The sequence below is a fragment of the Etheostoma spectabile genome, chromosome 14 (genome assembly GCF_008692095.1).
Source record: "Etheostoma spectabile isolate EspeVRDwgs_2016 chromosome 14, UIUC_Espe_1.0, whole genome shotgun sequence".
In the NCBI taxonomy this organism is placed as follows: Eukaryota; Metazoa; Chordata; class Actinopteri; order Perciformes; family Percidae; genus Etheostoma; species Etheostoma spectabile.
The window spans coordinates 19,820,179-19,833,526 of NC_045746.1; the positions used below are offsets into that span (position 1 = coordinate 19,820,179).

At 39.8% G+C, this 13,348-nt stretch overlaps 1 protein-coding gene and 3 long non-coding RNA genes across 4 annotated transcripts in view; 1 reads left to right on the forward strand and 3 right to left on the reverse strand.

Moving 5' to 3' along the window:
• Nucleotides 1–13,348, reverse strand: part of pvrl2l (PVR cell adhesion molecule related 2 like) — a 290,781-nt gene that overhangs the window by 44,495 nt on the left and 232,938 nt on the right. The window lies entirely within an intron of this gene.
• LOC116701290 (uncharacterized) overlaps nucleotides 1–13,348 on the forward strand; it is a 21,019-nt gene that overhangs the window by 242 nt on the left and 7,429 nt on the right. The window contains exon 2 of the long non-coding RNA XR_004334887.1: nucleotides 1,027–1,032. This is a non-coding gene — a long non-coding RNA (uncharacterized LOC116701290). The remainder of the gene's footprint in view (nucleotides 1–1,026; nucleotides 1,033–13,348) is intronic.
• The window catches only part of LOC116701291 (uncharacterized), a 14,586-nt gene continuing 7,840 nt past the window's right edge, over nucleotides 6,603–13,348 (reverse strand). The window contains exons 2-3 of the long non-coding RNA XR_004334888.1: nucleotides 9,533–9,537; nucleotides 6,603–6,618 (exon numbers count right to left, since the gene is read on the reverse strand). This is a non-coding gene — a long non-coding RNA (uncharacterized LOC116701291). The remainder of the gene's footprint in view (nucleotides 6,619–9,532; nucleotides 9,538–13,348) is intronic.
• The window catches only part of LOC116701288 (uncharacterized), a 6,530-nt gene continuing 4,135 nt past the window's right edge, over nucleotides 10,954–13,348 (reverse strand). Inside the window, exon 3 of the long non-coding RNA XR_004334885.1 lies at nucleotides 10,954–11,038. This is a non-coding gene — a long non-coding RNA (uncharacterized LOC116701288). The remainder of the gene's footprint in view (nucleotides 11,039–13,348) is intronic.

The following is a 13,348-nucleotide window of genomic DNA, read 5'->3' on the forward strand; positions in this document are numbered from 1 at the left end:
ATATATATATATATATATAGATATACATATACATGTATATATATGTTCTTGTGTGTGTGTGTCCTGTGTCAATTGAGACTCCCGACTATTGCACCTGCTGGTTTTCATACAGATGTACTTATATGAGCCGCTGCTCTGGTTCCCGGTTGTGTTTGACAGAAAACCATTTTCACTAATTAGTTTGTTACTAATACCATTTTCTTTTTTCATCCCCTTTCAATATTAAAACTTTAATTCTGTAAATCACTGACTTATTGCGTCAAGAAATTATCTGACTTTTAAATATGAAGTAACAACCAGCAGCCGGTTAGCTTATCTTAGCACAAAGACCAGTTTTTATTAAGGATTAAAGAAACAAGACACAAAGCGCTAAATAATGAACTTTATTGAGCTGCTGGCAGGCAGATTTAGTTACCTTTGGACTGAGCCAGGCTTGTTGTTCGCCCCCGTTTCTAGTGTTTATGCTAAGCTAAGCAGCTTCTGGCTGTATAGCTTCATATTCATTGCTCAGTACATCAGAGCGGTACCAATCTACATATCTAAAGCCCCGCAGTTTTGATGCCTTCTCCATTGTTGACCCACACCCTGCTTCATCCATTCATGTATTCATTTTTTTTCTTCAGTGATTCAATGAGGAGCCGACCCCAGTGAGCGTTAGTCAGAACTATCCTGACCAGGTTCCAAGGGTCTGAACTGAGCTGGGGTCCTTCTTTACTCCCTGGACTGGGAATCATTTGCAAAGCATACTGCATTTTAAAAATGTTCAACTCCATGTAACTGAGAAATGCATCTGTTTATTGGAGCTGGATGAAGAATCTTGCTTATGAGTCTGAGGACTGTATGTCCTGTTTGTTGTGTAACTGGTGTGCTGTCTTGGCCAGGTCTCCTTGGGAAAAGAGAATTCGGTAGCACTTTACATTCCACCATGGCAATTAGACGGTAATGGTGGGGTCACAGTGTGATAATAAAGTTATGGTTCTTTTAATGTAATGTGTTGTACTTTTATTGTATTGTTACCATTAGAAGTAAGAAGTCACAAGATTAAGACATATAATTTGTAAAGTATGAAACAAAAGGGAAATATTTGGAACATAAAGGGTGGATCACATTCAGCATTATAATATGGTAATTAACAATTTTAAATTCTTAAATTCTTTAAAGTTTAAAGTTTTATCTAATTTTGGAGGTATTACACTGATAGCAGCCTATAATACTGTGAAAACCTCAACAAGTATTACCCCATTATTATCATGTTATTAGAATATTAATATAACTATATTACCATGACCCAGATATATATGGTTAACATCAAACCCATCCCTAGTGTTATCACATCTATTATCTTCTTATCACCTTAAAATCCCAGTATTACATCTTATTACTGTGGTTATTAAATAGTTATTACTTTGGTATTTACAACTTATTACCTATATATTACCTATTTATTATCACTGTTACCCACTTACCATCTTATTTCTGTGTTGGAATGTAAAGTGCTACTGAGATTTCTTTCTCAAAGAAAGTCCTGGTTATATAAAAGTTAAATAAATACATAAATAAACAGGCTGGGGAACACCTTGAACAGGTTGCCAGTTAATAAAAGCATATTTGACACTTGAATTGCAATCTATAACAAATAAAATCTATCAGCTGAGGATTCCTGTGTATCTGACACAAACTGCACCTTCATCTGACAGCGCTGTGATTTTTCTGAAGTTAACTGCAAACAGCCTGCTCACCGCCACACCGTGCTTCACATTCAAATTCAGCACGAGTTTTCTGAGGGACAGATGGTCTGTGTGTTATGTGTGCAGCACATGAACTGCTGATTGCAACATTTGCATGAATTATTTGACTTCCCGTTCTGCCTGAAAAACAGTTTATTTTTTCCAAGACACAATCTGCTGCACCATAATTCTTCTTCTGCAGTCAAAGTAAAGTAAAAAAATAAATAAAAATAATCTACAGTATCAAAATAAAGAAGTCAGTATATAGACTCATATTGCATGCAGAAAAAAGAAAGAAAAGGATGCTGTTCCTGCCTCAATCAATGCTTCTGTACTTGTCAAGGCCACCTTACAAAGAAAAGAGCTTTCAGCGAGATGAAAACACTCCAAACATTGTGTGTTTGTGTGTGTGTTTGTGTGTGTATGCGTGTGTGTTTGTGTTTGTGTATACAGGCATGTACTGTATGTGTCATAAATATGTTGTAAGCAGGTGGGTGTTAGGTCATTTATATTACCATGTGTGTCTGTGTGTGTGCGTGTGTGTGTGTGTTTGTGTGTGTGATCCTAGCTTAAAGGACTGGTACAAAGTGTCAAACACCCAAAAAATATGGGAAGAAATTGAGTGGGAGGTGAGTGTGTGTGTGTGTGTGTGTATGTGTGTGTGCAAGTGTGTATAGATCAGACGAGGCCTGGTAGTATAAGTTGAGGCAGACAGATGGACGGAGGATAAAGAGAGGAGGAGTGGAGTATGAAGCGGAGAGGTGGAGCAGGTGAAGGCATTCAACATCAAACAGAGAGAATCTCTGTCTCTCTGCGGCCCTGCTTACTGAGCAGCTACCTACAGCTAAAATTCTGTTTATATTGAGTAGCAAGGCCCTGGGTTCCCGTGTGTTTGTGTGGGGTGTGTGTGTGTGTGTGTGTGTGTATGTGTGTGTGTGTGTGTGTGTGTGTGTGTGTGTGTGTGTGTGTGTGTGTGTGAATGTGTGTGTGTGTGTGTGTGTGTGTCTGAGTATAACAGGTTAAAGTCAAAGAGCATTGAAACACACACACACACACACACACACACACACGCACAAACACACACATACACACACGCACAGACAAACACAGGCACTGTTTTTTGGATTCACAGCAGGAGAGCAGCGATCGTTTTAGAAGAGAGAGAGAAAATTGAGAAGTTGAGGAGAGGAGAAGAGGCGTTCAGGAGGAAGAAGCAAGATTAACTCAGAGAAAATGAGAGGAGAGCACATGAAAGGAGAGAGAAGAAAAAAGAAGGAGAGAAGAGGTGAAGGGGCGAGAAGAGAAGGGAGTTATAAGAGGAGGAAAGGTGATGCCGATAAGAGAAGAAGAGAGGAGAGCAGATGAAAGAAAAGAGCGGAAATAAGAAAGGAGAAGAAGGGAGGAGATGAAATGAATAGTAATTGCAGCTTCAGCACTGCCAAGGTTAGGCCTCCCATTCCCACTCTGGCTGCCCACACTAACAACGGACACAGCCCTTGTCCTGTAAAGTGGATAAATGCCTCCACCAAACGGTAAAATTTTACGAGGTGCACAAGTGTTAAGATACAAGATAAAGAGCCACAGGCCCGACAAACATCTTGTTTGTCTCTGTCACATTATGTAGATAAAATGACAAAGTGCTGGGACCGCAGGCTCTAGTCAGTGACGTCTCTCTGGATGACAGATGTCCTCTCCTGCAGTTACCCTTCTAGGCCAACGTCTTTCAACCTGCTCAATCCTTTTGTCCCACGCGTTCTCTCAACACACCTGTTTTTCTCTCTCTCTCCCCTCGCCACTAACTCCGTCTCCACACACACACACAACAGCAAGATCATGTACACAATATTGTTTTAATCTGAGAATTCATTTAGATGGGTGGTATTTAATCTGATCTGACAGAGCGGCAAACAGCTGCCACCCTCAGACTATAGGGGAATAACCTTGTAACATACATACTTTAAAATGAGAATAGAATAAAGGAATAAAACATTTCCTGTCCTGACTTGACAATAATAAAAGATAAGAAGGCAAACATTACATCTGATGAGGCAGAAGATCTAAGGCTCTAGTTGCCCTTATCCCCCCCTTATCAATATCTTTACCTCCTTCAAGAAGATTATGTTTTAAGCTTGGTTGGGAATTTGTGCTGTATTCATGTTGTCTCGGAATAATCCGAAAAATTAGTTCCCATCTAGCAAAATTCACACAGCAAAAACATTGTGAGATAGGGCATGCCTTGGTGGAGGTTTGCTCTCTCTGATCAAAAATGGATGAATCCTAATGTTTCATTTGAGAAGAGTTGCATGCTCTGAAGGTTTCCCTATATGGAGCTTTGGCGTCTTTCAGCTCATTGTTTTGTTTTTTTATGGACTTGACTGTTTTGATCCCCTGTCACCGACCCCAGCCCCAGCTGTAGCAGGCAGCTGTTTTGAGTGGAAAAAAAAGTCCTGACAAACCAGCTGTGTGCCGCCTTCTCAACAACAAGTAGCAGACAGACAAAGTTAGCAGCTATAGCTGCTGAATACAGTGGAGCATTTAGCAGCTAAAGAGCAGTTATTTTGTCACTATGTAATGCAAATCAATGCCGATCTTGCTTTATGCCTGTTGGATGAGTAAACAGGCAACATTGTTTGCTTACAAAGCCAAACAGTTATAACACATAAGGTGGTAATATGCCAACGTTGGGTTTAAATGCTGTTGCACTGCCCCCAATTGATTTAGGATAATTGGTAGTCTTTTTATTTTGTTTCAAGAAATCTGTTATTGGATTGTAGAGACACCTGTCAACAGAAATGAGTATTTTCCATGAAACTTCACATTGGTCAAAGCACTCCCGTCAGGCTAACTGGTGTCATGGTTCACCATCACAGAGACAAAACATAACAAACGTCTATCGTGAGTCATGTCTGGATCTGGGCTGAGATCTCTTTGTCATGCTCCATTACGAATAGCGTCTTACTAAAAATGGATCTGAGTACGAGAAAATGTCTTATTCTTTTTGTTCTGAGCAGCCAAGACTAAAACAAGCGTGACTTCCCAATGCAGACAGGATGTTTGTGTCTTTGGGTTCCAGTTTCACACGGTCTTTTTACACTCTGCGGAGAGATGAGGAAAAGTGGAAGTGCAGCCGCAGGGCTTGTTTTCCTCCATGTTAGCTCACTGTGTACCATGTACGCAATCAGCAGGGAGCTCAATAAATGAATGATGCTGCTTGGGAAATCCAGTCTGCAGCCAGATTTGTGTCCACACATAACTGAAATAGGAATGTGTGCCAGGAATTCTTGATTGATTTTGCAGCTTTGAGATCAGATCTCTGTGTGGCCAAAACGTGAAACAAGGACTGTGCTTTTACATTTGTTTAACCACGTAAAGCTAATTAAATTAATCTATAATCATCTGTTTAAACGGTGCAATTGATTTTTTAGTTTGGCTTATATTCCAGCAGGGAACTCTTCTCTCTGACATAAAGTAAAATGGACACATGACACCTTTTTTAAATTTTTTTTATTTTAGGTTTCTTATGGACAAAGGAAAGTCTGCAAATCTGAGACGGTAGCTGTTTCTTTGTCACCAAAATGACACAGTTGAGACGCCACCATTGAGAAAAACAATTTCAATTGTACAGAGCAATTTAGGATTAGGATACTTTGTTAGTTGCAATCTTCTTATTTTATTTATATAAGTTTTGACGCCAATTCACATTCATCTGCAATCACCACTGCCAATAATACGACTCATTCAGGTGCTTTGGGTGACCTGTACATGCATTTCAAACTTTTCCCCTCCAAGTGCCCTCTTTGTGACCCAGTTTCTACTTTGATGTTCTGGAAAAGAAAGAACTCTTACTTTATGGATCCCATGAGAGTTACAAAGAGTTGACCTGCCTCTGTGCTCCTCACCTCCATCTGGCTTTCTCAGCTCCTTCTTCCTATTCTCCTCACTGTTCTCTCCTCTATCTGCCGTATACACTGCGTATATGTGTTCACATCACTCCATGTTATTATGTATTCACGTTTTGCATGAAAAACACAATATGAGCATAACTGCTGTGTGGTTGCGCCTTTAGGCACCTATGCATGCTATAGGACCACAGATGAAGTGCTCCTTTGCCCTCATTCTGTCATTTTGTGTCTCCCTCTCAAATGCACACATCACTATAAATGCAAACAACATGGAATCCACTGGGCAAAAATGTTAATGGGAATAGCCCCAGAGTAACGCCCACCATCTCACACACATCTCACTGGACTTTTATTTTAGTTGCTCTACAGTACCGCAACAGGCACACACCTTTCTTCCCTCTCACAAACACGAACAACCCCTCATGAGGGCTAAAGATCCTCAGACTCAGGCGTATCTCTGCAGATGCATCCTGAGTACATCAGGAGAGGGGGGGGGGGGGGGGGGGGGGGGGTTTGGTACAGCGCGCCATAACTTTTTGTTATTTCACAGGCAGCCTTGGATGAGGATATTTATGGTTTGGAAAGAGGGACAGGGCAGGGAGATGTAGCGGGTTAGTGAGTGGGAAAGAAAAAAAGAACATGTAAGTAGTAGAGAGAAGGATAAAAAAAACAAAAAACTGCGCAAATGACTGAGTTGACAAGCTATAATTATTACACCGTTGATGATTACGCTGCTCCAGCTCTCAATCACACAAACACACACACTAAAATACACATCTGAATAAACATGATTGACTTTACATCGGATAAATCCACCGCACACAAACTACATAGGTGCAACTGTGTAAACATGACACAGCTATAATACATTCACAACCTCATACACCTGAGCGCACACACACACACACACACACACACACACACACACACACACACACACACACACACACACACACACACACACACACAGTATAATAATATACATTTTACTTGAATTAACTCTGACACTCTGTATTCAGCAGATTATAGAGATGTTGCAGTTGACTTTTCTTGCCGTACACAGCCTCGGTCGATGTGTACACACTGAGTGTTACAACGCCGACAAGCAAAAGCCAAGTGTTTGCACACTCACACACTTGTTCTTAAAAAGAACACACTCATAAAAGAACACACTTATAAGTAAGTCAACACATACACACACACACACACTGACAAGTAGAGTTAAGCAGCGAGGCGAAAATACGTAACCAGTGACACAAACATAAAGAAAAATAATAAATAAATAAAATAAATAGAATACAACATGCAACAATATCTTCTCACACTGCTGCTCATCCTTAATATCCTTTCCTCAAGTTCAAGATCTAAATCGGACTCTGTAAACACACACACAGGCGCACACACACACAGGCGCACACACACACGCACACACACACACACACACACACACAGACAAGACAGATTGACGTAAATAACAGAGGGCAGCAACAGTAATAATCTGTGTCGCTCTGAGTGCAAGGCCCGGGCAGAATGCCAATGACCTAAAGGTACGGTGGCTGGAGTGAGACGAGACTGAGACTGACAGAAACACCCACCCACACACACACACCCACACACACACTTTGTCATATATATATATATATATATATATACACTATGGATTTAGGTTGTATATTTTTATTCTACAATTGTATATACATGTACAGTCTTTTTCATTCATCTGAGTATAATTTAGGTGTTCTGGTATTTTTAATATCTTGTGATCTTATTTTATCTTATTATGTCTAGCATATTTATTGTATTTTCTGTATGTGTGTATGTCTTTTTAACTTGCTGCTGTAACAGTCATTTCCCAGTTATCTATCTATCTATTTATCTATAAATAAAAACATCCATAAAACACACTAAACACATAGACAGACCTGCACATAGAAAGATATAGCACGTGTACTGTATGCTCACATTCACACAAATGCACATGTACTCACACACGCACGCACGCACGCACTCAAACAAACACACACACACACACAAAAAGGTCAATTGTGTAATTCTCTGCTGACAGAGTCAGTGCTACTGTTCTGATCGCTGTAGACAGAGGCTAGCTGACCACTTGTAATTTGTTGTGACCTTTACGAAGCCGGCTAACCCAATGAAGAGCCCGTAGGCTGGCATCTGCTCGCACTAATATGTGTGTGTGTGTGTGTGTTCAACATATGAGTTCTCAACCGACTATAAACTGGTGATATAAAATAAAATATTAAGGAAAGTTGTAGAAGTTCCTGGAATTTACCACACGTAGAGGCTGACAGAGTCACTCTTGAGTTCATTTCCTGCTATAGATCGATTAAAAGAGCAAGGCACCGATGCTGCCAGGGTTAGAGGTTTTATTCCCACTAGCGTCGACCATGATTGAAAATGTGTTTACTCATGATACTTCACCTTTAGTGGCTTGAAGGTCTACATTGAGGGCTTTACCTTCAAAACCGAATGGAGGAGGAAGGGTTGAAGCGGATGAAAGAAGCAATGATAAGCTGAATAGAAGTGTAGAAGGTTGGGTAAAGAGGCAGATTAACCCCTGTGTTGTCCTCCCGGGAAAAAAAATGAACACCTTTTTTAGACACCGTCGCTTTTCCCCACATTTTGCTTGCTTTTTTCAAAGTTTTTGGCACCATATACCTTTTAATTTATTTGCCACTAGAACCAACTTATTGTCACTAGTTTTACACATTTTTTTTTTTAAAATTCATGTTCAATAAACCTCATTAATATACAATTCTAATCACATTTTTATGTTAGAAAAAAGCTGAAATTATAAATGATTTGACTAATAGTTAAGATCAGAGTAATGAAGGCAATAGATAATCCCAGATATGTCAAATATTTACTCAGGATAATGCCTTAAAATTGCTTAAAACACCCACAAGTCAATGAAAGCAGAGATCTGATCCTAATTTTCACTTGTGAAGAGCGTTGAAGGAAACCAATTTGGTTGAAGGAAACCCTAATGTTTGTAAAAACTTTGAAAACGGGTCAAATTTGACCTGAGGACAAGAGTAGGGTTAAGAGGCAAAGAGACATGGAGGAAAGAGAGGGGATGGAGGGATGAGAAAGACGGGCAAAGGTGTTGGCTTAAGATGTGATCAAAGATAAAATGAAAGAAGTGTCCATCGTGTCTGTTTTATACAAACATTTTCATAGTTTACTCATTGCTTTTTGATTGTTCATTGATTGAATCAAATGTCTGTTGTTTCATTTCATGTTTGTGTTTGGCATTTTTGCTTTTTTTTTTCTCTTTGTGATAAGCCTTCATAAGCCGAAATGGTTTTCAATGTCACCACCGCGACCCTTTTTCTTTTCTTTTTTTGTTTTGTTACTGTGGCTCGTCCGTTGTCGAGTTTTTGGCTTGATCTGGGCTCTTTCTGTCTTCACATGTCAAAGTGACCTAAAACAAGACGCTGAATCAAAACTTAAAATTGCACCTGATGTGTGTATGTGGAGAAAAAAATGTAAGCAGCAGTAGCCAGTAATTTAATATGAAATGGCTACTAAGGGTGTCACGATCCCCCAAATCCACAATCTCGTTTGACTTTCCATTTTAAGGACATGATTGGATTCAATTTTCCATTTAAACTTTTTTTTACAACAGGGATGGAAATGCCACAATAAGAGCCACTAGACACCTTTTCAGCTAGAAGGGTAAACTACAGTTTGAGTTGCTCAGAGTGTACAAGGTGCACCTGAACGCACCATGGAGTCCCGTCAGAGACCAAATGCAGTCACGCCTGTGGCTTCAGTGAAGAAGGAGGATTTTTTCAGTTCTGTTGTTTTTCCGTCATCTCTGACTCCGGCGGTGGCCACAGTGTCTCGAAATATGCAGCTGCAGGCTACGGGTAAGCTAACATTACCTTGTGTCTTTAGCTGCATGCTACCAGTCGGTAAGCGTCGCTGTATCTGGTTTTTTTTTGTCTTTCTTCGGACATACGAAAGTAGGCGGAGGTAGAGAGAGAAAGAATAATGGGGGAATTGCCAATCCTGCTTGTAATTTCAATAAGTTTTTGATTTAAACTACGAAATTGTGACATCCCTACTTGGTAATGCACTTGCTGTATTTATATGTCATAATGCTTTCTAAGTCTGATTTCAGGACAAATAATCTTGTGCTGCAGGTGTGACCCTGTGAATCTATTATCTGTTCGTGTTAAGGACAATCAGTGCAACATGTGTGAGGATAACACCCAAACTGGCACCCTTCCAGCTCAGCGCAATACTAAGAGACATCAGTAAACGTGTTACTGCTAAAAGCTCATTAGAGAAATTAAATGCCAACAAAAGGTGCCAGTTTGAAAATTAGCATGCAAACTGAACATTTCCTCTCACAAAAATATATAATTGAGCAGTGGGTCATTGGTCAAGTGCTTTTAAATGCTTCTGTGAGAATTTTTCATGTGAGGGCTCGGGTCAAACGGGAACTGTGCAGCTGGCATGAATTCTTCATGTGGCTTTTTATGAGCCATTAAAGCCAAAACACTATGTCCTATTTGGAAAATGGTGCTTCGGGAGATGTATTATTTAATACCATCCACTATTGTATAATCAAGTTCATTACCATTTAGTAAACAAAGGTTTTTACAAAGATTCCGACCGTTAAAAGTGGCTGACGTGATTGATATTCATACCATCGATCACTTTTTAAATGAGGTCATCTCATTTCAAATGCTCTGTCTCACTGCTGAATGAAAAGGTCTTTGCATGACTCACAGTTTTAAAAAAACATAACCCAGAGAGTGTTTCTCGCTCATGCCACCAATGACTGTCTACTAGCAGGAGACAGATTCTTTTTTTTTAAATCAGAGATATCTCATTTAAAATGTAGAATCTCTGGAGAAAACTCCTACCTTTAAAAATAAAAGGTGAGTCTTTTTTTTCTGCTGTGGAGTGGGAAACACACAGAAACCAATCCTGTCTACTGCAACATGTGTTTAAATAGAGGCTGACATGTTTTGAAAGAAACAAAATTTGTGCATGAATTATGTTTGCACTCAGAAATTACAGGGAAAATTACACAACACTTGGTAAAGGTTTTGGTTAAAGCGGCACTAGTCTATATCCACAACGTTCCACTTCCTGGCTTGCCGGAAATTCCTCCGGATCACAACATATTCGCCCCGGATGTTCATTCCTTCCTTTGTGTTGTAATGTTAAACTCCGGTCAATTTATGAGGACTGTGGTTAACTGCTCCTCATATGTCTGCGGGGGGGGGGGAGATATCATTGGAGTATCATTGAAACGGCCCATTTGTGTGTTGTGTTCATACACATATCCCAAGTGGACCATATATTTCACAATTACTGTTTTCCGTCAGATCGTTTATAGATCTCGACGTTTCCAATTGCACTTGAAGGCAGCTTATTTTTTTTATTTCACAGGACAGAGACAAAGAAAAAAGACGCGCAAAACATAGCAAGTGCTTTGTCGTTGCAGGAAATATTCAGCTATTACACAAACTCCCGGGCAGATCAGTGCTTGTTTTTCATTTTTTTCCCTCATAGAGTTTTAAAACTTTCTTGTGGCAGTGATGGAGGCAGTGATGTTTCCTGTTTACCGTATGGTACTCTCACACTGCCTCGAACCATAGCTCAAAACACACAGATAAGTCTGATCATAACGAATATGTAGATATTCAACATGTTTCCTCTTTATATTGATTAAAAAACATAATCCAGTTTAATTTATGTAAAAAAGAAAGGTATTGTATTTGGTAATTCAAATTAGTTAGTCAGGAGACTGTTGACGAAACACACACCAAAGCGTAACACTAAAACATCTTCACACATAACTGCTGTGTTTTGGTATATGTCAGTGTGGGTGTGTGTGTGTGTGTGTGGTGGTGTGTGTGTGGTGTGTGTGTGTGTGTGTGTGTGTTGTGTGTGGTGTTGTGTGTGTGTGTGTATGTGTGTGTGTGTAAACGTGTCTCCAATCTATGCACAGAGGTGATTTCCCCACAGTCTGCCTCTGATTGGATTTGGTTTAATTCAAATAAACTGAGGCCTTGATTTAAATGGAAAGCACTATAGCCTATTATGCGGCACAGTGGAGGACAGTCTCACTATATCAACTCTGAATTGCATTAAAGGTCTCACTCCCCCTCTCCCGCTCTAACCCTCTCTCTGTTTTTCTCTCAAGGTTGCTGTCTGATGGACAGGCTCGCATTAACCAGAGAGGGACATTTTCTTTACAAAAATCAGTGAATTTGCAAAATCCTGCATACAATCTATAGAAAGATGTGTGTGCATTTGTGAGTGTGTGAACACACAGGGCATATGCACACAAATACTTAACAAGTGTCAAGGCTTTCATATGCACTTTGGTGTCACTACACTAGGCCTGTATGATATTGGAAAAAACTAACATTTCGATATTTTTTTCCCTGCGATGTATATTGCGATATGAAATAAGAAAAAGTCATTTTTAAAAGATGACATACAGTAGATAGGTCTATTTGGAAATAATAAATCATTCTCGACTACTGCGATGATTTTGTAGGGGAGTGCCTCTACATAGAAGATAAAAATGAAAAAGGATCTTTTCTAATATGAACCATTCTTTGTTAAACTTTAATGCTTTACAAACGCCAAAGCAAGTAAGCACTATGACTAACTTTACTTTTCTGAAGTGATTTTGGAGAGAAAAAATTAGGTAGAAATACGCTGGTTGACTACCATGACACCACTGAATTCATATAATCCTATCAATCCAGGCTAAAATGTATGACAACGACTGCATGTTGCTTCCTAAATTAACCATAACGTTAGCTGGGATGGACGGACCCCTTGTTTCTTTAGGCTAACTATATTAGCTTTAGCCTGGCTGGTAGCAGCTTTATGCTTGTTCTTAGGCTCAACTATATTAGCTTAGCCTGTCGGTAGCAGCTTTATGCTTCTTCTTTAGGCTAAATTTATAGCTTTAGCCTGGCTGGTTAGTAGCTTCTATTTCTTAGGCTAACTATATTAGCTTTAGCCTGGCTGGAAGCGCTTTATGCTTCTTTCTAGGCTAACTTTATTAGCTTTAGCCTGGCTGGTAGCAGCTTTATGCTTCTTTCTTTAGGCTAACTTTATTAGCTTGAGCCTGGCTGGTAGCAGCTTTCTGCGGGGGAAAATGGCTGGGAGATGTGATTATGTTGCAATAATCAGGTGATTTAGTTCGTATTTGCAGTGAAAATAAAACAATGACTACTGTAGCTTCACTGACTACCATGCACCTACTATGCGCATCACTGTGTCAGCGGGTGCCTACAGTGCTTTTCTACACACGGAGAGCCTCACTTCCCATAACTATAAACCCTGTTGGACTAAAGTCACATACACACGTTGCCCACATGGCTACCTGTCTTAAAGGAGAAGGGTCGGCCGGTAATCATGTACAAGCAGGGTTAGTGTCAACATCACATCACGATGTCGATGCAAAAACACAATATCGTTCAGCCCTAATGTACACTATTGAGGTTGGGAAGGTGACAGTATAATATAAGAAATTTATTGCACGGTGGCCATATTAATGTGTGTGTGTTTGTGTATATGTGTGTGTGTGAGAAATAGAGCTCCAACAGGTGGGTAATTGTCCTGACGAGACAGAAAACCCCATTAGCCCTATGTCAAAAAGAAAAGTAGCTCAGTCCATGCTGGTAGCTGATATAGATCTGTGTGTGTGTGTGTGTG